Source organism: Gopherus evgoodei, chromosome 6 (genome assembly GCF_007399415.2).
Source record: "Gopherus evgoodei ecotype Sinaloan lineage chromosome 6, rGopEvg1_v1.p, whole genome shotgun sequence".
Lineage (NCBI taxonomy): Eukaryota > Metazoa > Chordata > Testudines > Testudinidae > Gopherus > Gopherus evgoodei.
Window position 1 is genome coordinate 8,690,079 of NC_044327.1, and position 27,521 is coordinate 8,717,599.

Below are 27,521 nucleotides of genomic sequence, written 5' to 3' on the forward strand. Positions count from 1 at the left end.
ACGGGGCAGGTTCCCATGGGGATTCCCTGCGGGGGGGGGTAGGGCTCCCAGCACGGGGGGAGGGGGCACGCGACTGCTCTAACGCTCACTGCGCGCACACGTCACCTCCCCGCCCCCGCGCGGGGCTGGGAGCCGACCCCCCGCGGGCGGCAGCACGAGCGCAACCCCCTCCCCTCAGCGCGTGGGAAGGGAGGGGGGAGGCGGGCGCGGGCAGTGCGCATGCTCCTGGTGCGCGGCGCCCCCGCTCGGCCGCGCTCGGCGCCGCTCGGCTATTTCCGCCTCTTTGTTTTAAACTCCGGCCGGAATTTTTTCCTTCTTTTTGGGGAGAGTCGGAGGGAGCGGAGCCCCCCCGCGGGCGGACACGGCGCCCCGCCGCCCGGTCCCCGCGCCGCCAGGTCAGTGCCCGGGCGCCCTTACCCCCGCGGGGCTGAGCCCGCTCCGGCCGGCCGGGCCGTGGCAGGCTGCCGAGGAGCAGCCCCGAGACCCCCGGCGTGGGGCAGGGGAGGGTCCGGCGCCCACTCCCCCGGGAGACATCGCCTCCCCCCCGCAGCCCTTCCCCGGGGAGGGGGCGCGGAGAGGGGAGCAGGGCCGGTCCCTCCGCCCCCACAGCCTGGGGAGGGGGCTCTTTAACTTTCTGTGTCGGCAGCAGCAGGGCTCGTCAAGGACGTCTGCACCCCTCCCCCCCGCCGACTGTGTCTGTCCGCCCCCCCCGTGTCTGTCAGTCCGTCCCTCCCCCGATGTGCATCCATTCGTCCCTCCCCCCCGTGTCTGTCAGTCCGTCCCTCCCCCCATGTGCATCCATTCGTCCCTCCCCCCCACTGTGTCTGTCTGTCCGTCCCTCCCCTCCGTGTGCATCCATTCGCCCCCCCCGAGGGTGACTGTCAGTCCGTCCCTCCCCCCCGTGTGCGTTCATTCATCCCCCCCACTGTGTGTCTGTCCGTCCCTCCCCCCGGTGTGCATCCATTCGTCCCTCCCCCCGACAGTCTGTCTGTCCGCCCCCCCCGACTGTGACTGTCAGTCCGTGCCTCCCTCCCCGTGTGCGTTCATTCGTCCCTCCCCCGTCCCCGCTGTGCCTGTCTGTCCGCCCCCCCAGCCTGCCCCCGCCTGTGGTGTGGGTGTCTGTGCTCCTTTTCCCCATCCCCGTGTGGGTGGGTGGGTGGGTGTCTGTGCTTCTATTCCCCCCCCCCAATCCCCGTGTGTGTGTCTGTCTGTCCGCCCGCCCCTCCTCCCCCGCCTTTGCATGGTCAGGGCTCTCCTCTCTGCAGCCCCCCTTCTCCCAGTATGCAGAGCTGCCTGGCATGTGGGGGAGCCCACTCGGCCTGCCCTAGTAGTGCCCCCCCAGCCGGCTAAGCTCCCTCTGTCCCATCAGCTTGGCAGAGACTCCCCTGTTGTGCAGTGTCTCAGGTGTGTCTGAGTACGGTGAGGGGGGGTTTGGGGTGAGGGTTGGCTGAGTCTCCTTCTGAGCCTCCCCCCTTCCCGCCCCCCCAGTTAGGGGTTGGTTTACATTGCTAAGAAAAACCCAGCATTTGAAAAATGTCTGTCCCTGGGGCCATCGAGAGAAGTGAGGTTAAACTGGGTGAGAAGTGACCTTAGCTGTGGATAGCTATGGCTCTTAGTGGTGTGTGTGTGTTTGTGTGGGAATCTGGAAGTAGGTTTTCAGGCTTGTGAAAGGGATCATCTGAAGTGGTACCAGCTGGTAAAATAATGGGTCTGTTTTTGCCAAAATTTTTCTCATGGCCTGACGTTACACACTGAAGTTTGGTTGTTTTCAACTGTAATGTTGTGTCTTCTCAGCAAGGTGCAAATTTAATAGTAACACTGCAGTGTCTTTTAGTCCACAAGTGAGTAGTGTCATGTCAGACTGGCCTGTGAAGAAATGTAGTGTATCATGAACTTGATACTATCATGGTTAAAGGTCTTGGTACTTACACCCTATTACTGGTTGAATGCCCTTTTACTAATGCAAGTGGAACTCAGTCTGAAAAAATTAAATACTTCTAGTTTAACATAACTTTAATTCAGGGTTAGTGTAACTGTTTTTCTGCACTCAGGTTTCTGGTTACCAATATATCAAATCCAATCTTTATAGATTCTGCTTAATTATCGTATTGTGCTCTGGAATTTTCCTTTAAAAACTTTGATGTTCTCCAGCTTTATTACTGCCAAACTGTCCTACTTTTTTTTCTTAGAAAAACAAATATACTTATAAATTTGAAGAGTTTTTTTCTTATAGGCATGTATACCTCAAGGTGCAATGTGTACTACAACTTGTAAATCAGATATGTCACTTCCAATGTTCGTTCTATACTATGAAACAATCTAAAGTTCATATTATTAATGGCAATTCCATGTGCTTTGAGGACTTAAGTCCAATCTTTCTTAGTGCTAAGTGTTCCATATTGTTAAGATCCCTCAGTGACTGATTTAAATAAAAATCTGTTTTAACCAGTAATGTGCCTTGTAAAGGTTTGTTTGTAATTCATAAGACTTATTTAATAGATGAGAAGTTTCCTTTCTGGGAATGGATGACTTGTACACTTCATAGAAGGCCTTGTTTAAATGTCTTTAGTTGCCCACTAAAACCTATTAATTAAAAGTGTATGTAAGGGAATACATTCTGTGTGGAACTGGAAGAAGTCAGTGATCATTTACCCCCATAAGATGAGGGATACCAATCTTTTTAAAGAGTGCTCTATAGAAGGTACAGCAGAAAAGTTAATTGATTTAAATTTGGGTGCTGGTATAAAGATTTCATTTTTTCAAAGCCCTTATGAATAAAAAATATGACAGATTTTTGGTCCAATATGGACTGATCTAGCCAAATCTGATCATGTGAGTCAAGGATGAATGCTTGTTAAATTCTGTGTTGTCTTGAAGCTGATTGAGATTCGATAAGCATTTATATTGTGCTAGCATTGCTATCTAGATGAAACTAAACACCATTGTATGAAGGTTTTTTTTACTACTAGATAAACTCTGAACCAGAATCTCAAGGTACAATACTATAATCATTAGTTCTGATCAACTTAATCTTGCATTATCATAGACTCATCTGACTAAGGCTATGTCTACACTACCGTGGTAAGTCGACCTACGCTATGCAACTCCAGCTATGTGAATAATATAGCTGGACTTGATGTACCTTAGGTCGAATTATGTGGGGTCTATATCGCAGGGGGTTGACAGGAGAAAAATCTATCAATTTACCTTACTCTTCTTGTCTGGGGTAGAGTACAGGGGTTGACTGGAGACTGCTCTGCAGTTGATTTGGTGGGTCTTTACTAGACCCGCTAAATCGACTGCTGGTGGATCGATCTCAGAGTGTCCATCCCCATTGTAGTGTAGACCTGCCCAAACTATGTCCACTAAATGTGAAAGACTTATATTGTAAACAGGTAACCTTACTAAATATTATTTCTCCACTAACATACTTGATTATTAAATTTTTGCTTTAATGGACTTCAATATTATGTTCCTAAATGACTCTTTACACTGGTTTTAGTTAACTGAAAAAATGGACAGTGTGGTGATTATTCAGAGCTGAAAATTAGAATCTTATTGAAAATTTGACTCTACAGTAAACTGCCCATGGAATACATTAAAATAAATCTCTGCATGGAAACACCAACTGGCTTATTGATGTTAGGGAGATCACCTGTTGAATTGGTGTGAACCTGTGTTTTGTAAACCATTCAAGTCTGTAATCATCTGCTTCCCATCAACTGTTGTCTTTGAGGCTGTAATATCTTAAAAACATGCCGTGGAGCAAGATGTCTTGCAGGAATTTGAATGGCAGCATTTTTTGGTGTTCTTTCATATTGGGCAGGTGGCCCACTTGGTACATAGTTTGAAACAGAAATACTTAGAAGCATTTATTAATAATTTGGAGCACATAGTGCTTGGTGATATACAACTAACTTTAGCTCTTCCACCGCCAGGTGCTCTTGAATGTTCACTACTTTTTGATATCACTAATAAAAATGGTTGAATGTCATCTAGGGCTATGCAGTAGTGTTGGTATAAGTACACAGTCAATTTTGTCTTGTGCTAGTTTTCTTTCTTTTCTGCCCTTCAGTCTGATCAAATTAAGTTCAGATCTGGGCAGATACTGTCAATGTCCAGAATCTGCTAGTTATGTGTTTCATTTTTATTAACAAAAGTTCGGTGTAAACTAAATTCATAGTAAAACTAAAAGCAAATGTTAAGCAATTAAATAAGGGTCAGGCTGACTGGCTTAAAGACTCTTTGCTTGCTGTATTCCTGTAGACTAGTGAGGATAAAAGAAAGTTGTTTTGCACCAAAAGACATCCCAGCTGTTGTGAAATGTCATGGGCTTTTTGTTAGAGATGATGCCACTAGTTTGGTAGAAGAGATCCATGCGCTACATTCGTACTGTAGTGCAATGGTACTAATTTTCAACAGTTTAGAAACATTGCCATACTAGATTCACTCAAGAAAATATAACTCACATTTCCGAATTAATACTCTACTTGTCTATCAAGTTCACAGCGTAAGGAGAGGAAAAGAAACTGGAGAAAAGTGGTGAGAACTCATGGAGTTGAAAACATTGACTGCTATTGAAGACATTAACAAAACCTGTCATCTCAGAGGTTTAGAATTCTTCCCTCCATGTTACGGGGCTAAGTTTGTGGGGAGGAGGGATTGGAACAGAAGCAAACAATGGCTTGATAGTTCAGACACTTTTTTTTACTCTTTCACAAGAGAGGCTGCTGTTTGGTTGAGAGTAAGAGTTCTTTAACCTTTCAGAAGGAACTACAGAGACAGAACTATGTTTGTGCAAAATAGTGAAAATTCTCTTCCGGGGAAAATCAGAAAATTGTCAGTTCCTGAAGTGACTTGTCAGCCCTTGCCAGACACAATAGTTACTGTATTTACTTATTGAAAAAGGCCACTTCCTACTATAACCAAATCAGTTGTAACGTGGCTGTATATACCTGAACTAGTGCTAATAGTGCTTTTCCCCAGAGGTTCTTCTGATCAGCAGCTGCACTGATGTGTGCAAACTCTGGAAAGGTATCTACCTATGTATGTACTGCAATGAACTTGATTCATGAAACATGTTAAAGTGCATTTGCATTGCTTTGATGATGGTATGAAGCATTTGATACTGGAATGCAGCCTTCCCATTTGTTTTTTGAGTGTTTTATTAAGATATTCTCAAATACATTTTTAAATATTTTATAGAAGATTAATTTGAAAAGTGGATTTGCCTCATGAGAATAGTTTACTTCAAGGAAACCCCAAGTAGCAGTTCCTCATCTTTGTACTTTTCATCATTATAGTCTTTGAGTGCGTGCGTGTGTTTTAAAAGCCCTCTCACCTGAAAGTTCCTTCCATATTTCTTTCAACTACCTCAAAATCATTATTTTTATCTGGCTCTAGAGTGACAGGAAGTGAATTTATGATATCCCCATGGACATGTGTTTGAGCTGCTATTGACACATAACTTTATGATCCTTTCATATTCTAACCTTGTCACTTGACAGTAACTTAAAATGTCCGAAAGTTTTAAGGTTAAAACTTGTAATTCAGTGGCAATAACTTCTGTTAGTATCAGGTGAACTTGGGGATAATTGTCTACACTTCATAAATAGCATAGCTTTGTCTTGGTTTCTGTTAAGATGGGAAACATTTATTCCTTAGTACACACCTGATGCTTCTGTGCAGTAGCTGATTAATTATGAAAGCAAGTTTTTTCAGCTAGTTAAAAATGAATACCGTTGAATTGATGACTTGCAAATGATTATCTTGTCGACAAACCTCTCAGTTTAACTAACACATGAATAATTTTTCACCGTTGTTCTTATATCCAGATATTCAATATGTGACATTTCCGTATCTTCAATAGAACATATATCCATTGCAGTGGCAGTGGATGTATTCTAAATCTTAGGTAAATTAAGACTGTAATTTAAATTAAGACCTAGCCCAATAGATTATCTCTGAGAGGCTCTCTAACAGCGTGCACTCAAAAATATAATCTAACCATGTACAAATATAAACCTCAACCTATTTAAAACAATATGTAAACCCAGCTGGTGTCTCCAGATTGCACAGCTTTTGTATGAAATATCATTCTTATACAATGCTTTTTTCATTTTATCAACTGAAGGAACAACTTGAAGTTAGTTAGTTCTCTTGTACTTTCATGTATTTTATCTAGAAAAGCTATGGTTCACTTTTGCAGGTAGTGTTTCCTAGTATGTGGGAGTCATTTATTGGTTTAAGTACATAGATTGGCATAATTGAAGCAATGAGTAAATTGATTACTAATTCTGTGTGTGTTAACGTATTAGACAGGAGCAAGGCATTTTTCTGGTGTAATCAGGGTGGATTTGATTTAAATCACTAGTCAGGAAGACTCGATTTAATCATGGATTTCTACATAAAAGTGCATTCTTGTTAGTTATAATATTAATACGTATTCTTCACAACTCAGATAGATGTAGATTTCATTTTTAGAAGGCACACACTATGCATTTTTAAGTGATTTATTTTGAAAACTTTTCAGATTAGTTTTACTGCTATATCAGAAAATGAATGATTGCTTGGTTATTTCATTTACCAAAGGTAATTGAAGCAGATATTTATGAAGTCATTGAGAGGTGAACTATCTCCAATTCAACAGGTTAATCATTAATATTTGGAGGATTTTTTTGCCATGCTGTATTAGGAGGAGAGCATCACCAGACAGACATTTTAAAATTGTTTTATTTAACTAAAATAACAATGTTATGTATTCTGGATTTTTTTCTTCAACAGCAAACATATAATATTTTAACAAAACAAGCATATGAATTTTTGAATTTAGTTAAACGATCAAGTTTTTTTAAAATCAGGTTTGTTTTTGTTAAAATTGATTTTTAGCTAAAATATTTAAATGAAATATTAAAAAAAAAATTAAATCGACTGTCAGCCAGGTCAACGTGAGAAACTTAAAATATTGGCTTCTGCAGCTAACTCAGTCGTCTTCACCATCATTTTTCTGTTTATTCATAATCTGGAAAAGAAAAACAAGCTTTCCTGCTTTTTCAGGTCCCAAACGATATCTCAATTTGGAATGAATTAGTCTAAAGGCAGAAAATGTTATTTCTACACCAGTAGAAGAAGATACTGCTGTTAAGTGAGATTATCACTTCAACAACAGTCTCTGAATCCAAGTGCTGAAGTGACTTTCACCAGTTCATTGGTTTGACTTTCTTTAAAACATCATCAGCAAACATATATTTCTTGAACTGTTCACCCTGAGCTCTGAAGCTTATTATCGTTGGCATTGTGGAGGGATGATTGCTGGATGTCCCTGTCCTAACCAACTCCTCCTCTTCAGCAGTTAAGGTTTGACCCTGGTACCGAGTATTTAGAATAGTTGCAAGAAAATGAGCTGGAGATAGTGTGTGTGCCATTCGTTTTGTTTTTTTAATGCTTGTAATTTAACTTTGTCATTGCATAGTTCTCTTTTTAAGATCTCACTCAGTTCCTTCCAAATTTCAGCAACATCAGCAATAAAACAGCCATTTCCCTGCATTTTGTTCAAGGCTACAGAAATAGGCTTCAGGGTACTCAGTATGTGTTCAACATTTCTCTTAAGCCCAATGTTGAGAACTTTGGCTGTGACAGTGCCATCTATTTTTTCACAATTTTGTTCACAAACTGTCATCAGATTAGGCCAGTCCAAACCCCAAAGTATCTTGCTTAATTTCTAATTTGAATTTGTTTGGCTTCCACTTCCGGCCATTTGTTGGTATGCCTTTCTCTGCTAGATTAAAGACCCTTTAGTAGCTGGTATTTTCTTCCCGTGAAGGTACTTATATACCATAATCCATCTTTTTTGACTGAGCTTTTTAAATCTCACTGTAAGGCACTGACTCTAGCTTGTGAATCATTTTTGTGGCTCTTTCCTGCAACCTCTCCAACTTTTCAGCATCCTTTTAAAAATACGGATACCACAACTGGATGCAGTGTTCCATTACTGATTTCACAAATATTGTACATGGAGGTAAAATCACCTCCCTAAGCCTGCATATTACTCCTGCTCCTGTTTAGATATCTAAAAATCACATTAGCTTTTTTTTGCCAAAGCATTGCCCTTGGATCTTGTGATGAGTTACTTGTCTGCTGTGAACCCTGAATTGTTTCCACATGCACAGTGTTTCCCAAACTCTTGCTATATAATCCCCCTTCAGGAAAATAAATAAAATGTACCCCCATGCCATGTGTTAAAGGCCTACCCATCTTACACAATACTTCCACACATCCCAGTTGATGGTTTGCTTTCCTGAAGCATTGTGTCCCACAGTTGGAGTAAGGCTGCCTTTCTCCAACTGGAAGGGACAACCTGGTTGTGATAAAGTTGGCAAAGTATATTTTAACTCTCAAAATCAAATCCAATAGGTGCTCTAACTTGCTATATTGTAATAAATTGAAAAGAATTAATCTCAGCAGGCTAGTGTCTGTTGAATGTGAGACACTTCTCCTAAACTGCTTTGTAGTAGTTTTCACAGAAAGTGATGGCCAGTCCACACTCTGGAATAGTCTTCAGTCTGATGAAATCCCAGCTAAAATTGTCAATATCATGAAGGCCAGGTGCAAAGATGCAAAGTGCTCTGTAAGGGCGAACCACCAGACAATAGAGTGATTCAATGTGGACACTGGTGTGAAGCACGACTGCATTTTACCTTTGTTGTTTGGCATTTACATAGATTGGATAATGAAGTGAATTCAGTAGAACAGGTGCAGAGAAGGGCTTCTGTGATGATTAGCGGAATAGAGAATCTGTTTTATGAGTAGAGACTTAAGGAGCCTGGCTTGTTTAGCCTAACCAAATGGAGGCTGATGGGAGATATGATTGCTCTCTGTAAATACATGAGAGTGATAAACAGTAGGAAGGGAGCAGGAAGATGTAAGCTAGACACTAATGCTGACAGAAGAAGAAATGGATTAAACTGACCCTCACAAGTTTAGGCTTGAAATTAGATGCTGGTTTCTAACCAGCAGAGGAGGGAAGTTCTGGAACGTCCTCCCAAGAGGAGCAATGGGGGCAAAAAACCTAACTTGTTTCAAGATTGAGCTTGGTAATATTATGGTGAGGATCGTATAATGGAGTTGCCAGCAATGGCATATGGCCCATCTGCAACTACTAGTAGCACATATCTCCAGTGACCAGAGATGGGACACTAGATGCGGAGAGCTATGAATTTACAGTGAATTGTTTCCAAGGTGTCTGGGTGTTGGGTCTTGCCCACATGCACAGGGTCCAACTGATCACCATATTTGGGTTTGGACGGAATTTTTCTACAGGTCACATTGGCAGAGATCCTCTGGGTTTTTGCCTTCCTCTGCACCACGGGGCATCAGTCACTTGCTGGCTTAAGCAGAATAAATGGTGGAATCTCTGTAACTAGAAGTCTTTATATCACGATTTGAGGACTTGATTAACTCAGCCAAAGTTATGGGTCTAGTACAGGAGCGGGTGGGTGAGGTTTTGTGGCCTGCAATGTGCAGAAGGTCCAACTAGGTGATCACGGTGGTGCTATCTGGCTTTAAAGTCTGAGTCTATGGGCTTGTCTACACTTGTGGCGCTGCAACAGCATAGTTGCAGTACTTAGTGAAGATACTGCTTATGCCGATGGGAGAGTTTGTCATGTTGGCATAGGTATTCCACCTCCCCAAGAGGCAGTAGCTATGTCAACATGCCACTGTCTACGCTGGGGGTTAGGTTGGTATAATTGTTGCAGAGTTGTGAATTTACGGAAATAAATTGGTAGTGCAGCCCAAGCCTAAGTGTATTAGCAGCACGAAGACTGGAATATCGTGGGCATATGGCAAATGCCCAGAAGACCTAGACTTTGCTGCTGATACTGTACTACTGAGTGACACCCCTGAAAAGTTACAGCCAAAGACAGACAAACTGGCAAAAACTGCAGGTCAGCCAGGCTCAAAATTTGTTATGCTGAAACAACATTTTTGGAAACTCAGACATCAGGCAGTAACATTCCATTAGAAGGCAAAAATATCAAGAAAGTAGAACAGTTCATCTACTTGGGGAGCAACATATTGGTCAACAGATCTTAAGAAGAAATGACATCAAGATAGGAAAGGCACCCACAGCATTTACTAAACTTAATATATGGCAGCTGGAGGGCAGGAGAAGAGAGCATCAGAACAAAACTGAGAGTTTGCAATTCAAACGTAATCTCAGTGCTAACATATGGCTGTGAAAGCTGGAGATCTGCCAAAGTGATAGACAGAAAACTGGAAGCTTTGAAAATAAGTTCTTACATTGGTTGGAAAGACTTCATTACCCGTGGAGAGATCAGAGAAATCACCAGCCAATAAGCTTGTTTTCCCCCAGAATCAGAAGGAAGTGCTGGATGTATTTGGGACATGTATACTGGATGCCAACATACATACTCTCACATGAAGCTGTCAGGTGGAAGTCAACTGCTGTGAAGAAACAGGGGCTCCCAGAAGAAACAGTTAAGAAAAGCTCCTAGCAGGGAGGACAGAACAATTTATCTTAACACAATAGAGCAGATGGAAGCAGCAGCAAATGACAGAGAAGAATGGAAAGAGACTCATTTCTGTCCTGTGTGCCAACATTAGTATGGGAAGGATGTAATGTAAAGTAAAACAATGGCTATACCTTTCTCTGACTTAGAGGTGACTGGTGCCAGCTGGCCCTGCTGTTTTGACCCAATCCATAACTCTGATATTAGACTGCCAAGATAAGAACTATAAATTTACAAAAGCTCAGCTTTCTTTAAAAATTAGTTTAGAATTTAGAAGTCTTTGGCCAAAGCACATATCATGCTATTTACATTTTTGTAGGGTTTTCAAACTTTGGGTTAGGGTGGCTACCAAAATTTGAGTATTTCAGATAATCTGATTATGATGCATTTCCCGCTTTCTCCTCCATTTCCTCTCCCTCCCAAAGATCTATAAATTGAGTGAACTGTCATTGTGTCATTTTTAGCTATGGGGAGCTAAAAATGTTGCTTAGATCTCTTAAAGGGAGCATTTACAAATGCTATCTCATGAATTGTTTACTTGTGACTTTTCAGAAAATAGTCTATACTTGGAGTAAGTGCTGTAAGCATGTAGAGCAAAGGTTGACAACCTTTCAGAAGTGGTGTGCGGAATCTTCATTCGTTCACTCTAATTTAAGGTTTCGCGTGCCAGTAATACATTTTAACATTCTTAGAAGGTCTCTTTCTATAAGTCTATAATATATAACTAAACTATTGTTGTATGTAAAGTAAATAAGGTTTTTAAAATGTTTAAGAAGCTTCATTTAAAATTAAATAAAATGCAGAGTCCCCTGGACCAGTGGCCAGGACCCAGGCAGTGTGAGTGCCACTGAAAATCAGCTCACGTGCCGCCTTCGGCACCCGTGCCATAGGTTGCCTACTCCTGATGTAGAGGATAACACTGTATTACCAATATTCAAATTGGATATTCATTTATCTCGGTAGTAGTCCCAGTAAAGTCAGCAACTCTTTATAAGACACCATATTCTGTTTGGAGTTACTCCATAGTTATGACCTCCATAATGTAGTGTCTGAGAGCCTTGCAGTGTGTTTGTCCTCGCAACGTTCCTATGAGGTTGGGAAGTAACATTCCCATTTCACGGATGGAGACCTGAGGCACATAGGTTAAGTGAGTTACCCAAGTTTGTTGATGGACTTGAAGCAGGTCTTCTAAATCCTAGGCTAGTGCCTTAACCACTGCATAATCCTTCCTCTCAAAACACGCAAACGTAAAACAAGATTAAATTTAAGTGTAAATTTAAATACAGCCGTAACGATGGAGCCACTATCATGCCTCTATAATATGAACAAATTTGAACTGAATATATTACAGTGACCAAAAATGCATCATGCAGATATGTTTGTACTCTTTTTTTTTCTTTTTTTTACCTTTTGAAGTGCAGATATGCAATCTTTTTAAAGTGGTTAAGAGGAAAGTATTTCTCCATTTTAGCCTTAATCCGTTGGCCTTGGCATTGTTCTGTGACCCCTTCATTGGAGCCAAATAAGTAAGGTGAGCTGCTCTGTGAGTTCTCTCAAAACTGCCTTAGTCACTCAAAGCTCCCCATATTAATGAACCACTTCCCTAGGTAATCACCAGTATGGTCATTAATAAGTATTAAAGATTTTTTTTGAAAAGGAAAGAATTTTCAAAAACATTCCCTGGATTTTCTCTAGACCTAAGAGCAAAAAGGGACCAAATGCCTCTGAACAGAGTGTCTTGGATCAGTGGCTCTCAACCTCTCCAGACTATTGTACTAAGTCTGATTAGTCTTGCAAGACCCCCAAATTTGCCTCAGTTAAAAACTACTTGCTTACAAAATCAGACATAAAAATACAAAAGTGTCACAGCCTGCTATCACTGAAAAAATGCGTACTTTCTCATTGTCTGTATGACATTTTAGTTTGTACTGACTTCACTGGTGCTTTCTGTGTAGCCTGTTGTAAAACTAGGCAAATATCTAGATTAGGTGATGTGCCCTTGGAAGAACTCTACATACTCCTAGGGGTACACATGCCCCTGGCGGAGAATCACTCTCTTAAATTATCTGGGTGTATTTTGTGTGCAGATCTGTTCATGTGGCTTCCCAAGTGGGATCCTCGCTCCTACCAGCCATCCAAACTTTTCGCTTTTAACACTTCACGTTATAACAAAATGGTCCAAAAGGTTATCAAACAAAGAGTAAGGAAAAAATCTGGCAGTAATGGCAGTGCTGGATAACTATAAATTTCTGATTGTCACAATGTGCAAGTCATATTTTAAGAGGTACTTTCAACCTAAAACAAAAAATAGTAAAAAAAAAAAAAAATCCCTCATACAGATCTTTAGATCTATCTTGTTCTGCTGCTGTTTATATTTTAATAGTTTTCTTCAGTCTGGTTTATCTTTCTATTTGATCTCTCAATTAAGTCATAATCCTCTTACTGCTGATAGTCGTTACCATAGAAATTTTGTCATTCAGCATTATTATTTCACTGTAGATTTAAATAGAAAAAGGAAAAATGTTTGTATTAAAACAATTTAAACAGCAAAGATTGTAAAAAATAAAAAATTTGCCGTGTGGCTAGATGTAGGTTTAAATCTGATAACATTTATAAGTTTTTTCCCTAAGTATTAAAATATTTTTTAATTGATTTGAAATGTTTATTTGTTTTTTGTTTTGTTTTATTTTTAAATAATTGGTAGTGTCTGGGCAAAGCAGGAAAAAGTTAGACGACTTCAGCTAGCCAGAGGTTAGTCAAAGGCCAGTTGAGTTCTGAGAAGCCACAGCTTTTCCCAAAAAGGGTGGGTGGCAAAAGGAGGTGTTAAGCATTGTGCACCAAAATGTAGGGGGGGTACTTCATTGGTGCAAGAACTACTACTGTTTGGACCAGAACTCCTGACCTGTTGGGACTGGTGCATCTCTGCTACTCTTTGAAATCTTCTCTTTGAACACCTCCCAGTGCCAGCTTTAGGTGCTTGCAGCCTCTTCACATAGCAGCTAAGCAAGACTGGCCCGAATATTGTTTGTTTCACTGTTGCCCGCAACATTCTGAATAGCAGCTGAGAATATGCCTGGTGTTTTGTTAACTTTGCTCTGCCTCTGCTTAGGGAAAGCAGCAAGCAGTAGATGCACTGGAGCTGTTTGTCTCCAGACTGAGGAAGGTGATATCAGTGCCTAGATATCATGGTGAGCAGCACTATATTTGTATGAAAGCAAATAAAAAACAGACAGTTAACATCTGGATAAGTTTCAGAGTAGTAGCCGTGTTAGTCTGTATCAGCAAAAACAACGAGGAGTCCTTGTGGCACCCTGGGGACTAACAAATTTCATATCTGGATAGTTACCTTTGCAGCTAGAAACTGTTTAAATTCTGCAGGAACAGTTTAGGCCCACCTCACTTGCAAGGAAAAGTGTGTGTTTTGCCACTTGTGCCTGGGCAAGTGGGTTTCTCAACATAAAGCACACAGTACACTTCTTTTTTCTTTTTAAATAAGGGGGACATGTTGATGAAACATATCTTCCAGCCCCTAAAATCAACAATGGAACTTGCAGTTCTGGAGCATCTGTGATCTTTTCTGGCCACCTTGGAGGATCAGCTAGCTCTAACAGGTGATAGAATCTAGGTTTATAGTAGTTGCACTTTCTGACTTTGTGAGAGCAAACATTTGCTTCATTAAATAACTTCATATTTTGTATAACTTCCAAGGATAGACATAAATTATACTTGGTCTAAATAAGTTATTAAATGGACAGTTCTGTATAACAATTGGTCTCCTGTATGGATAGCCATTGAAGGAAAGGAAAACATATCTCAGCTTGGAAAGGCTAGACTGATGCAGTAAAGTGAGATCCCACTAGATGAATAACACAGCTTGGCTACATGTAGGTAAGTAAACTGTTTCTGTGAGTTAGGGTATGTTGGATCATTCTGTCTGTTTAAGATGAGCATAATGATTGATACTTCAAATTTTGCCTTATGGCACAAATCGATCAGCCAGAGTGGTACTTGATCACTTACAGCCAGGATCCAAATTGGAGTACCACTGAAGAGACTGCATTAGTTTTTGGCGTCTTTACAAAAATCACCTATCCCCCCTCATGTCTACCACCTTCATTTTCATCCAGTGTTTGAACTGAGCAGTTTTGAGCTGGGGGAAGAATGAAGGCCAGTACGGGGGCTTCAGGGTTAATCTCCCCAAGAACGCTTTTAGAAAGTACCTGTCATCAAATAATAGGATACTATACTACAAAGGCGAACAACTGGATTTTAGAGGGGTCTTGTTGCTAAGAATACGTCATCTATGGTATGGAGCGTCAGATTCATTACAGAAGGATGAACCCCATCAGAATGCAGGAAATCCCTTCCACCCAACATTTAGTTCAGATACTGGGTGTATATACAGTATATGCAGAAACTTGCTAATTGGCACACTGAAAATGGTGGCTTTTACCTACTTATCAACAAAGCTGTTATATAGTGTCAAAAGTTCTCAAATTGACTTCATGCCTCCAAGTGTATTACATATATAATACATAAGAAAGGAACATAACCAAGTTGAACTATTTATCAAATATACTTTGATAGATCATTTTGCTCTTTTCTTTACTTGCTAGTTTCAATAAGCTTCTCAATCATTGTTGTGAATTAGTGAGGTTCTGTGCTGTACATGAAGTTAGCTTATGTTTACATGTAATATTTGTGTTTGTAACACTGTCAAATTAATACAGTAAAATATTCCTATTTGTATGTGAAAGGTCTGCACAAGCCTAATTGCACCATTGCTTATCTAACTTCATTCTTGCTTTCCTATTTATTTTAAAGTTGTCTTTAGAGTCTGTGTTTTGTCCCTTCAGTTACTCACATTGTCCACTTTCGCTCTTCACTTCATCATCATCTTCCCCATCTGTTCAGTTTTTATCACATAGAACAAAGGATCAGCAACATGTTAGCAGCCAGCTCTGTGCAGATCTCAAATTGGGAACCTCTACTCCATCTGTTTTCTTTCCTATATCTACTCCATCTTCATTCTTCCCCAGTGCTGCTTCCTTAGGTTGGGTAAAAACTAGTGTCTTCTGTGCCCTTTCTGGGGATTTTCTTGGTGGTTTTGAATATCATTATGGAGTAACTACATGAAAACAACATTTATTGAAGTTTGAGAATGGGCACATTAGACAAAACCTTTCCATTAATTGACTGAAGTTAAACTATCCTAAAAGTTAAACAGGAAGGGATGACAACATTAAGGTTCGTGTTAAGCCTGTTAGAAGACGGCACCGACGTTGACTCAGCAATGCTCCCTCTCTCCGAGGTCGAGAGAGCCTAAGACTCCTCCTGCTTCCGTGCCAACTGCACCGCAACCAGAGAGCTCGTCTAAGTCGGATCGCCCGGCACCGCCACCTGCAGAGGCACCGATGACGTCGGCACCATCGATTCCGGTGCCACGGGGCCACCGAATCCAGTGCCTGACAGTTCCCCGGCACATGCCGTGGTTGAGCTTACTGCTCTTGCTGCTTCAGTGCCAACTGCACAGCAGCCAGAGAGCTTGTTTAAGTTGGATCACCCAGCACCAACGACGTCGGCACCGTCGATCCCGGTCCCACAAGGGCCGTCGAATCCGGTGCCTGACAGCTCCCCGGTATGCGCTGTGGTTGAGCTTACTGTTCCCTCCATGCTGGAGACATTCCCAATGGCGAGGGATCTCATTGCCAAGCGGCACCGTTCATGATCACGGTGCCGCAGACGCTCCAGGTCTTGTTGGCACTCTCGCTCTCGACGCCACTTGCAATCCCGGTGCTGTTCTCCTCCTCGGTACTGGGCACACTTGCCGCACCGGTTGGTATCCCATTCGCCGAACCGCTACTCTCAGCACTGTTCCAGCTCCCAGCACCGCTACAGGCACCGTGACTCCTGTAGCCGCTCCCGACCTCGAGCCTCAAGATCTCGGTCGATCTCCCGGCACCACTTTGGCCGCAGGTCCGGATCTCGTTTCAGGTACCAGTACGCTTCCCCGGTGCCGAGTTGGACAAGGTCCAATAGAGACAGAGACTCTGCCCATGGCTTTTCTGCACCTCCATGGCCATCCAGACACGCATCAGAGTCATCCCACGCGGACAGCTCTTATGCTCAGGACCGCGATTCTGATGTGCCCACCAACAACCTGAGAGCCCATCAGGACCTCCGAAGGAGGGTAGCACTCAATATGGACCTCCAAGTGGAGGCGGCCCCGGAGGTAGAGGACCTGGTAGTGGACATTCTATCGCTGGATGCCCCGCTAGAGGGGCCCTACCCATTTATTCGGACCATCCAGGCGAATGCCGGTACTATATGGCAATCCCCAGCCTCTATCCCTCCTGCGGCCAGGGGAGTCAAGCGTAAATATATGATGCCCTCTGAAGGGTACGACTACTTGTATCTCCGTCATCCTCCCTGCTCACTAGTCGTTCAGTCTGTTAAGGAGAGGGAATGGAATGGCCAGCAGGCGCCAGCCCCAAAATCGAAGGAGGCTAGGCGAATTAACCTACTCGACCGCAAGGTGTACTCTGCAGGGGCCTTACAGCTCTGGGTGGCAAATCAACAAGCCTTGCTTAGCCGCTATAATTATAACACCTGGGTGTGGTGGGTAAGTTTATGGAGCTTCTCCCTCAAGACTCCCGCCATGAGTTCGCTGCCCTCATGGAGGAAGGGAAAAAGGTGGCCAGAACTTCCCTCCAGGCCTCGTTGGATGCAGCAGACTCAGCAGCCAGGACTCTGGCCTCGGATGTTGCCATGAGGCGCATCTCATGGCCTCAGGTTTCAAACCTCCTGCCAGAGCTGCAGTATGCCATTCATGACTTACCATTTGATGGTAAAGGCCTCTTCGTGGCAAAGACTGCCCTAGGCTGCAAAGCCTAAAGGACAACAGGGTCCTAATGTGCTCTCTCGGTGTGCATACGCCAGTGACCAAACGCAGGCCTTTCCGTCTCCACCCACACCCGCCGTACTCTATGCCTAGCCAGAGACAGGACTTTGGCAGGAGGTGTGGCCGAGGTGGTTGCAGACGATCGTCAGGACCTCAAGAGGGCCAAGATGAAGGTCCCTCGCAACCACCACCGGGACCAAAGATGAACTTCCGAAGGTGCGCCCGAGGGCGGCGTACCAGTTACAGGCCGGGATCCCACTCCTACTTCCTCCTGGTGGGGTCCCAGTTAACTTCAGATCGCTGGGGCCCTACGCACGCTGGAGTATGGGTACCACCTCCAATTTGTTCCAACCCTGTCACTCTTCAGGGACCCCTCTCATGAGCAATTCCTCTTACAAGAGGTGCAGATGCCGATGGATGAAAGGGGCAAGGTGTTTTACTCTCGTTATTCCCTAATCTTCAAGTCGAACGGAGGTCTCAGCCCTATTCTAGACCTGCGAGAACCCAACCAGTTTATGATAAGGTTGAAGTTCCGCATGGTATCCCTGGGAACCATTATCCCATCCTTGGATCCTGGAGACTGGTATGCTGCCCTCGATATGAAGGATGCGTACTTTCGCATCCTCATCTTCCCTCCGCACAGGAGATACCTCCGCTTTCTAGCCAACTTTCAGTACTTCCAGTTTACGGTCCTGCTGTTTGGGCTTTCTACAGCCCGCTGGTATTGACCAAGTGTATGCCCGTCATCGCCGCCTACCTCCGCCGACTTCGGATATGCGTTTTTCCGTATCTGGATGATTGGCTTATCCGAGGAGACTCCGAGACACAAATCACTCAGCATGTGGGCATCGTCAAGGACCTATTCACACGTCTAGGCCTGATGATCACTATAGAAAAATCCACTCTGGTTCCCATGCAGAGGTTAGACTTCATAGGGCTTGTCATAAACAGATAGCTAAGGGTTAATGTCTCTTTCACCTGGAGCACCTGACCAGAGGACCAATCAGGAAACCGGATTTTTTCAACTTTGGATGGAGGGAATTGTGTGTCTGGGGTCTTTGTTTTCTGGCTGCCTGCTTTCTCTGAGCTTTGGAGAAGTAGTTCTGTTTTCTAATCTTTTGTTTCTAAGTGTAAGGACAAAGAGATCAGATAGTAAGTTATATGGTTTCTTTTCTTTGGTATTTGCATGAATATAAGTGCTGGAGTGCTTTGATTTGTATTCTTTTTGAATAAGGCTGTTTATTCAATATTCTTTTAAGCAATCGACCCTGTGTTGTGTCACCTTAATACAGAGAGAACATTTGTATGTATTTTTCTTTCTTTTTTTATAAAGCTTTCTTTTAAGACCTGTTGGAGTTATCTTTACTTCAGGGAAATTGAGTCTGTACTCACCAGGGAATTGGTGGGAGGAAGAAATCAGGGGAAATCTGTGTGCGTTGGATTTGCTAGCCTGATTTTGCATTCCCTCTGGGGGAATAGGAAAGTACTTTTTGTTCCAGGACTGGGAACAGAGAGGGGGAGTCACTCTGTTTGGATTCACAGAGCTTGTGTCTGTGTATCTCTCCAGGAGCACCTGGAGGGGGGAAGGGAAAAAGGATTATTTCCCTTTGTTGTGAGACTCAAGGGATTTGGGTCTTGGGGTCCCCAGGCAACGTTTTTTCAGGGGGACCAGAGTGCCCCAAAACACTCTAATTTTTTGGGTGGTGGCAGCAAGTACCAGGTCCAAGCTGGTAACTAAGCTTGGAGGTTTTCATGCTAACCCCCATATTTTGGACGCTAAGGTCCAAATCTGGGACTAAGGTTATGATAGGGCTATCCTGGACTCCGATGTAGCCGGAGCCTGCTTACCACAGCCGCGGTTTCAGGCGATGGCAACAATCATCCGAGGTCTAAAGACTTTCCCAACGACCTCGGCTCACACTTGTCTTGGTCTCCTGGGTCCCATGGCTGCCTGCAAGTTTGTAACCAAACACGCCAAGCTCCGCCTCCATCCTCTCCAAGTTTGGCTCAACTCGGTGTACCGCCCGGACAGGGACCCAATGGTCACAATAGTCACCATTCCCTTGAGCACCCTAGGCTCCCTAGAATGGTGGCTAACTCCCTCCCTGGTGTGGGCAAGGATGCCGTTCATCCGCCCCAGCCCTCAATGTCCCTGACGACGGATGCGTCATCTTTCGGCTGGGTTGCTCACCTCGGTCATCTTCGAGCTTAAGGCCTTTGGTCTTCTCAGGAGCTGGCATTCCACATCAATGTCCAAAAACGAGAGCAGTCTGCCTGGTGTGCCAGGGGTTCCAGCAGCAGCTGCGAGGCCGTGGTGTCTCAGTGTTTATAGCCAACACAACGACCATGTGCTACATAAACAACCAGGGAGAGACATGATCCTCCCCCTTTTGTCAGGAGGCCATCCATCTCTGGGACTTTTGCATAGTCCACTTGATAAATCTGGTAGCGTCCTTTCTCCCAGGCGTTCGGAATACCTTGGCACATTGACTCAGCAGGTCTTTCCTGTCTCACGAGTGGTCGATCTGCCCCGATGTAATGCATTCTGTTTTCCAGAAGTGGGGATTTTTTCCCCACATAAACCTGTTCGCTTACTGCGAGAACAGGACATGCCAGATGTTCTGCTCCTTCCGAAGTCTCTCCCCGGGATCGATCTCGGATGCTTTCCTGATGCCGTGGAAGGGCCAACTCCTTTATGCCTTCCCACCGTTCCCGCTGATTCATAGGGTCCTGCTGAAACTCTGCAGGGGCAGAGCACGCATCATTATGGTCATCCAGGCAGCACTGATACACTACATTGCTTGACCTGTTGATAGCCAACCCAATTACCCTGCCACTCCACCCAGACCTCATAACTCAGGACCATGGCAGACTTCGCCACCCGGACCTGCAGTCTCTTCACCTCACGGTGTGGCTGCTGCGTAGCTAAACCAGGGTAGCAGGAAGCCTTCCACCTGGTCAACATACCTGGCCGAGTGGAAACATTTCTCCTACAGGTGCAAAACGCTTGATCTTACTCCTATTGAGCTCTCCATCCCCTCTATTTTGGACTACCCCTGGCCTAAAACAGGGCCTAGCGGTATCATTGCTGAGGGTACACTTGACAGCCATCTCTACCTTCCACCCTGGCTAAGGTGGACGTTCTGTTGTCTCACACTCTATGGTTTCGAGGTTCCTCAAGGGCTTGGAGCGCTTATACCCTCAAGTACACCGCTCAGCCCCAACCTGGGACGTCAACCTGGTTTTAACCAGACTTATGTCTCCCCCATTCGAGTCGTTAGCGACCTGCTCGCTGCTATACCTGTCTTGGAAGACCGCTTTCCTTGTAGCCATTACATCAGCCAGACGAGTCTCCAAGCTCCGGGCTCTTACGGTGGTTCCGCCACACACTGTGTTGCACAAAGACAAGGTGCAGTTACGACCACACCTGGCTTTCCTCCCTAAGGTGGTTTCGGCCTTTCATGTTAACCACATTCAACGCAATGGGGGCAACAATTGCACTCCCTAGACGTCTGTAGAGCGCTTGCATTTTATATTGAGTGGACAAAACCATTTCGTAACCCCCCCCCAACTTTCTGTTGCGGTAGCAGACCGAAGGATAGGCCTACCCATTTCATCTGAGGATCTCATCTTGGGTGATGGTATGCATTCGCACTTGTTATGATTTGGCTCATATTTCCCCAAGCCACACCAGGGCTCAGGCTTCATCTGCCACCTTGCTGGCTCGTGTACCTACCCACGAGATCTGTCGCGCAGCTCCATGGTCCTCGGTCCATAATTTTGCTTCGCATTATGCTCTGGTTCAACAGTCAAGAGATGCTGCAGCCTCTGGCTCAGCAGTTTTACATTCTGCCACATTTCACTCTGACCCCACCGCCTACATAAGGCTTGGGAATCACCTAACTGGAATGGATATGAGCAAGCACTCGAAGAAGAAAAGACGGTTACTCACCTTTGTAACTGTTGTTCTTCGAGATGTGTTGCTCATATCCATTCCAAACCCACCCTCCTTCCCCACTGTCGGAGTAGCCGGCAAGAAGGAACTGAAGGGTGGCTGGGTCGGCAGGGGTATATATCCGGCGCCATAGCGGCACCACTCTAGGGGACCCCAAGCTGACCCACCGAGTGTTGCTAGGGTAAAAATCTTCCGACGAACATGCACGTGGCGCGCACACACCTAACTGGAATGGATATGAGCAACAATCTCGAAGAACAACAGTTACAAAGGTGAGTAACCGTCTTTTTTTGACCTGCTAATGTGTGAAAACTACAAGTTGCCCTGTTTATTCTAGGATGTTAATATGAGGTAAACCGCCAGTTATGTGAATTAAAACAACTTACTTAATGCAGTGGGTGTAAATGTGGGTTGTAGTTTAGGTCGTTTCTATGCCGTGGGACTACAGCAGCATAGCTATGGTGCCATAACTATGCAGTATAATTTCATAGTGTAGAAGCAGCTACCCTTTAAATTGTAAAGGGTTTTTCAGTCACTGTAGGAATACACCTCCCCGAGCAATAGTAGCAAGGTCGACAGAATCATTCTTCTGTTGGCCTAGCTGCGTCTTCAATGGGGGTTGGATTGGAAGAGCTACGGCGTTCAGGATGTGTGGATTTTTCATGCCCATGAATGCCGTAGCCATGTCAGTCTTAATTTTAAGTGTATATCAGACCTTGGAGATCAGAAAACAAGATAAAAAGTTTTTTGTACAAATTAACATTCTTGGTTAGGGTGTGATTATTTTTTTCTTACCCTGATATTGTTGTGGAGACATTACATGTTTGTTTGTTTTTTTAATTCACACATTTATTCCTATATGATGGTGCTTATATTAGTATAGTTTATTTCCATAACTGGATGGAATAAGCTATGCCAGTATAAGTACTCTTCTCAGTATAACTGTCTACACAAGGAAGAGATTGCCCATATAGCTATACTGGAAAAAATCTCCCAGGGGAGATGGAGTTTATACTGGCAAGAGGGTAGCTTATGCTATCTCTCTGAACAAAATCAGCTCTTCCAGCAAAATAACTCTTTGCCAGCGTAACTGCATCTACATGAGATCTTTTGCTTGCATGGCTAGGCTTGTTACAAATGTGAGTGTGCTTTTTTTTTTCATCCCTGCATGTTAACATACATGGGTTATGCTGACAAAATTTGTGTAGACCGGGCCTAGCTGGTGGTTCTGCTTTAACTGTATCTGTTTTGAAACAAGGCAAGCCCAACAGATTAGTGAAAGTTACATATCATACTAGACTGCTCAGTGCTGTGTGTGCTTTTATGTGTTCTAATTTGACCAATAGTGATAAGAACGTTTTCTTACTATCTGTGCAATAAATAGTAACTTCAGATGGCAACCTGTTGTACACTTACCTGAAGGTAAAACCAATATGTTTTCAACTGAAGGTGTTTAAATTGATTGAAATGTCTTATGTTCACATTGACCGTGATTTCTTGGAAACTGTTATTGTGAAACTTAATTTTAGTTGACAAAGGGGAATTCTGTTAACACTAATGTTATGACAGTGACAAAGTAAATTAAGATTATAAATTTCTACTCTATCTAGATTAACCTGTAGCTATGTTATAGTTTCTAACCGTACGGTATCTCTGCAGACTTGGTAATGTTTAATGAATAGCTTGAATTTATGGGCTGTGTTTAAATGCTTTCTTATAATTAAGTTTTACTTCTAAACTTTATTGGAAATTAGAGACTATGCATAGGCTAAATTCTGTTACTCACTGAATTTTATTAGTCTCTTTTCCTAGGAATGCAAAATCCTTCTGTATCAGCAAAGTAGAAAGTCCTTATATGAAGAATTGTTACTCTGGATACATTTTCAAACTTCTTACTCAGTAGCCAGGTAAAACAAGTGACTAGTTTTCTGCTGATGAATCTAAGCTGTTCGCACTGTTTGTTCAGTCTTTTATTGTGGAGAAGAGAGGTGCTGGATGGCAACTGGAGAGGGAGCTTTGGAGTGTGGGACATTCTCCTGCTTCCAGTGGCTGACAGGTCTGGTTCCGCCCCTAAACCGCAAACAGGCTGAAGTATTCATTGTCACGCATCTCCGGATCTAATTATGTGAAGAAAAGAAACTTGCAGGTTAACAGATCAATTTGCCTATTGTCTCTGAAAAATTTAATTTCTATTGGACAAAGAGAAAGTTTTGTATCTTGGGTGTAATACCACATTTAAATGCACATTCTGTAATTCTGTTTTGGCTATACCTGCAGCAGTACCAGAAGCCCCAGTTGAGAAGAAAGTCCCATCGTTAGAAGCTGTGCATTAATATAGTAAGAGAGTTCCTGCCTCAGTGCTTACAATCTAATAATTAATCTGGTTTGCCTCTTTAGCTGCATAGTTCTTTAAAGTTTAGGAAATGTCTGGGATAGCTCAGTGGTTTGAGCATTGGCCTGATAAGCCCAGTGTTGTGAGTTCAATCCTTGAAGGTCCCATTTAGGGAGCTGGGATAAAAATCTGCTGAGGATTGGTCCTGCTTTGATCAGGGGGTTGGACTGGATGACCTCCTGAGGTCCCTTCCAACTCTGATATTCTGTGATCTGTAAGACCTAAATGTGGAGAATGTTTAAAGATGAACTGAAAATCAATTAGTGGGGGCCTGTTACTACTTTCATGATTAAAGATAATCTTGAGTTTTTTTTTTTAAAAAAAAAAGTCATATTAAAAAAAATTGTGTAAGTAAACGAAGCAGAACATCAGCTTCTAACCTTCCTTTTTTGTTGGAGTTTGACAACATTGTTGGAGGACCAGGATAGTTAAATCACAGAAACCTGAACTGCAGCTTTCCCAGCCCCTAGATATAGATGTTAAATGATGTCAACAAACTGTACAATCAGTTTATCTCTGAAAGAGTAAAATGCTGGGGAGAGTAGGTAGCAAGATGAGAGCATAGTACTTCTGTATGTTGTTGCAGGCACCATCCTGTGGGTTTCAAGAGCTGCTGACCAAAGGAGTTTATGGAGGGCTCATTTTCCACTGAACTCTGTAAGGCTCTTGGATAAGTGAAGGCATCCCTGGACTCAAACGTCTACATATTAAACTTGAGGAGGGAAATTTTCTTGCAGTTACAAGGATTTTTATGGAGCATTTCACAGAGTGACCTTTTTCACCTTCTGATTTACCAACTAATAGGAGACAGTTGTCCCTGGGTCAAAAAGATCAAGGAACATGAAGACTTTGATCATTGTTTGAGACTTTCGGTAGCACAAATATACAGATATTCAGATTTTCAGTTGAAGCCTGAAGTTTAGTTAGAGTTGAATGACTGTCATGCTCTAATTCAGGCTTTGTTTAATAAAACTTGTAACATCCCAGTAAAAATGAGAAGTTACAAATAAAATAGATGCAATCAATTAAATTCCAGCACCGTTCTGCGTTTAGCAGCTAGTGGTGGTTGGTGTCACCACAGCATTGCCTTTTGTTGATGTCTTGATGATTTTGAAGGTCCATGATGTAAGTATGAGGATTCTTTAAACTATTCTTTAATAACTGGAAGTTAAGAATCTTCATCTCCTTTTGATGCATGTTTTTACACAAGACTGTGATCTAAATTGAATCTAAATGCCTTTTTAATGCCTGGTAATTTGTGGCTTTAAATTCCCAACAAAAAATTCATTGTAACGTTTTCTCCTAGTATATTGCAAATTCTTTCCGTAACTTTTGTTAGAATACCTAATTTGGGATAGCATATGAAAATGAATATTCCCCCCCAAAACACTGGTGCCTGATCACTTATTAATGAGCTAGACTGTATTTAGAGAAGAATACAATGGGATTGGCTAATTTAAAAAGAAAAAAAAAAGATTGTCCCTGTGACAGTTCTTTATTTGGGTAGGATTACTACGGATTTGGAAAGGTTTGAGGCCTTAGCTTCAACAAAACAAATTACGGGTCTAAATTAGCTGTTAGCACTCAAGAAAAAGATCTTGAAGTCATCATGAATAGTTATCTGAAAACATCTGCTCAATGTGAAGCAGCAGTCAAAAAAGCTAACAATGTTAGGATCCTTAAGAAAAGGGATAGATAATAAGACAGTAAATATAATGCCACTATATAAATCTGCTCACACCTTGGATACCACATGCAGTTCTGGTCTCCCATCTCTGAAAATACATTAGAAATAGAAAAGGTACAGAGAAGGACAAGAAAAATGATTAGACATACGGAACAGCTTCCATGTGAAGAGAAATTAAAAAACTTGGCACTGTTGAGTTAGAAAAGACACGACTAAGGGGCTGTGACAGACTGTATCAGGCCCTTTGAGGTCCCCTGCTGGAGGCCTTTCCATCATATCATGCAAAGCGTATTGTATTAGTGTCTTGTATGATTGGACTATGATTCCGTCCTCATGAGCCCTGTGAACAGTAAAACTGTTCTAATTCTGGTCCTTGTTCTCAAAATGTATGGTTATTTTCTTTAGAGCATAAATTCTTGAAGGTGTTACTGTTCTACAAAGCTTGTAAAAGGGGTGCTGATTGCACTTTGTGATTTACTGACTAACTTGTCTGGGGATGCCTTTTTGTCTGGAAAGGGTAATGCTGCGCTGTAAACTATTCTTAATCGTTTGCAGGAGGCTGGGCCTATGAACACTGATAGAATTGCCAAAAATAAAACAGATGAAAATAAGAATGGAGAAGTGAGAAATAAGTAGATCATGACTCTGTAGTAGTAAGACTGAGTAACGTGCCTTTCAGTGAAGGAGTTGTGTACTAATAAGCAACTTGTAAAAGCAAGTAAGTTTGACTCCACTTTATACTGACAGTATACATTTATTTACAACCAGCTAGCTATACTCTGACCAATTAAACTGTGAAAAGCTGCTGACTTCACTTGTGGAAAGTAACATAACTTCAAAAGTGGTCTCTAACTCTGCTTTGGAGAGTTGGGGTATTTGAGTTAACTTGTGTCATAAACAGATAGCTAAGAGTTAATGTTATTTTACCTGTAAAGGGTTAACAAAAAGTGACCTGAAACACCTGACCAGAGGACCAATCAGGAAACAAGACTTTTTCAAATCTGGGTGGAGGGAAGTTTTGGGTGTGAGTTCTTTGTTCTTTGTCTTGGTTCGGTGACCCTCTCGGCTCTGAGAGTGATCTTTCTATCTCCAGGCTTTCTAATCTTCTGTTTCCAAGTTGTAAGTACAAGGATAGTAAGACAATAGGTTTATATTGTTTTTTTGTATTTACATGTGTGTAGTTGCTGGAATGTGTTAAATTGTATTCTTTTTGGATAAGGCTGTTTATTCATTTTTTCTGTTAAGCAATTGACCCTGTATATTGTCACCTTGATACAGAGACCATTTTATGTCTTTTTCTTTCCTTTTATATAAAGCTTTCTTTTTCAGACCTATTTAAGTGTTTTTCACTGGTTAAGGCTAAGAAACGAAGGGAGGTGGAACATCTCTTTGTGTTGGATTTACAAAGCCTGACTTTGCATACCCTCTGGGTGAGGGGAGAGAGAGATTTGATCTCTCGGTACTTGTGTTTCAAGGACTTAAAGCAGGGAATCTCCTAGGGAACCCAGGGTGGGGAAATCTGGGAGGAGGTAAAGAGGGGGAAGGGAAGTGGGTTATTTCCCTTGGTGGTGAGACTCAGGGCGTCTGAGTCTTGGGGTTCCCCAGGGAAGGTTTTGGGGAGACCAGAGTGAGCCAGACACTGGAATTCTGGCTGGTGGCAGCGATATCAGATCCAAGCTGGTAATTAAATTTGGAGGTTTCGTGCTAGCTTCTCATGTTCTGAACTCTAAAGTTCAGATCTGAGTAGGACAGATATGACAACTTGTCATAGCCAGTTCACACACATGGTAGAATTGACAGTGCACTTTAGACAGCAAATATTATAGTTGTGTGTGTCAAGTTATAACCCACAAACATAAATTTATGGTTCTTGAAAATCACAAGCCACAAGTTTATATCGCAGGGGTAGGCAACCTATGGCACACGTGACAAACGCGGCATGCTAGCTGATTTTCAGTGGCACTCTCCCTGCCCGGGTCCTGGCCACCAGTCTGGGGCGCTCTGCATTTTAATTTAATTTTAAATGAAGCTGCTTAAACATTTTAAAAAACTTATTT

The 27,521-nt window shown here is 42.8% G+C and overlaps 1 protein-coding gene across 3 annotated transcripts in view; it reads left to right on the forward strand.

Moving 5' to 3' along the window:
• The first annotated feature begins 303 nt into the window (after positions 1–303).
• PCGF3 (polycomb group ring finger 3) overlaps positions 304–27,521 on the forward strand; it is a 97,519-nt gene continuing 70,301 nt past the window's right edge. For 2 of the 3 annotated variants that reach the window (XM_030567338.1, XM_030567341.1), the window contains exon 1: positions 316–395. The gene's annotated coding sequence lies outside the window, so the exon portion shown is untranslated. Of the gene's footprint in view, positions 396–27,521 lie in introns of all 3 variants that reach the window. The other variant, XM_030567339.1, reaches the window with a different exon arrangement.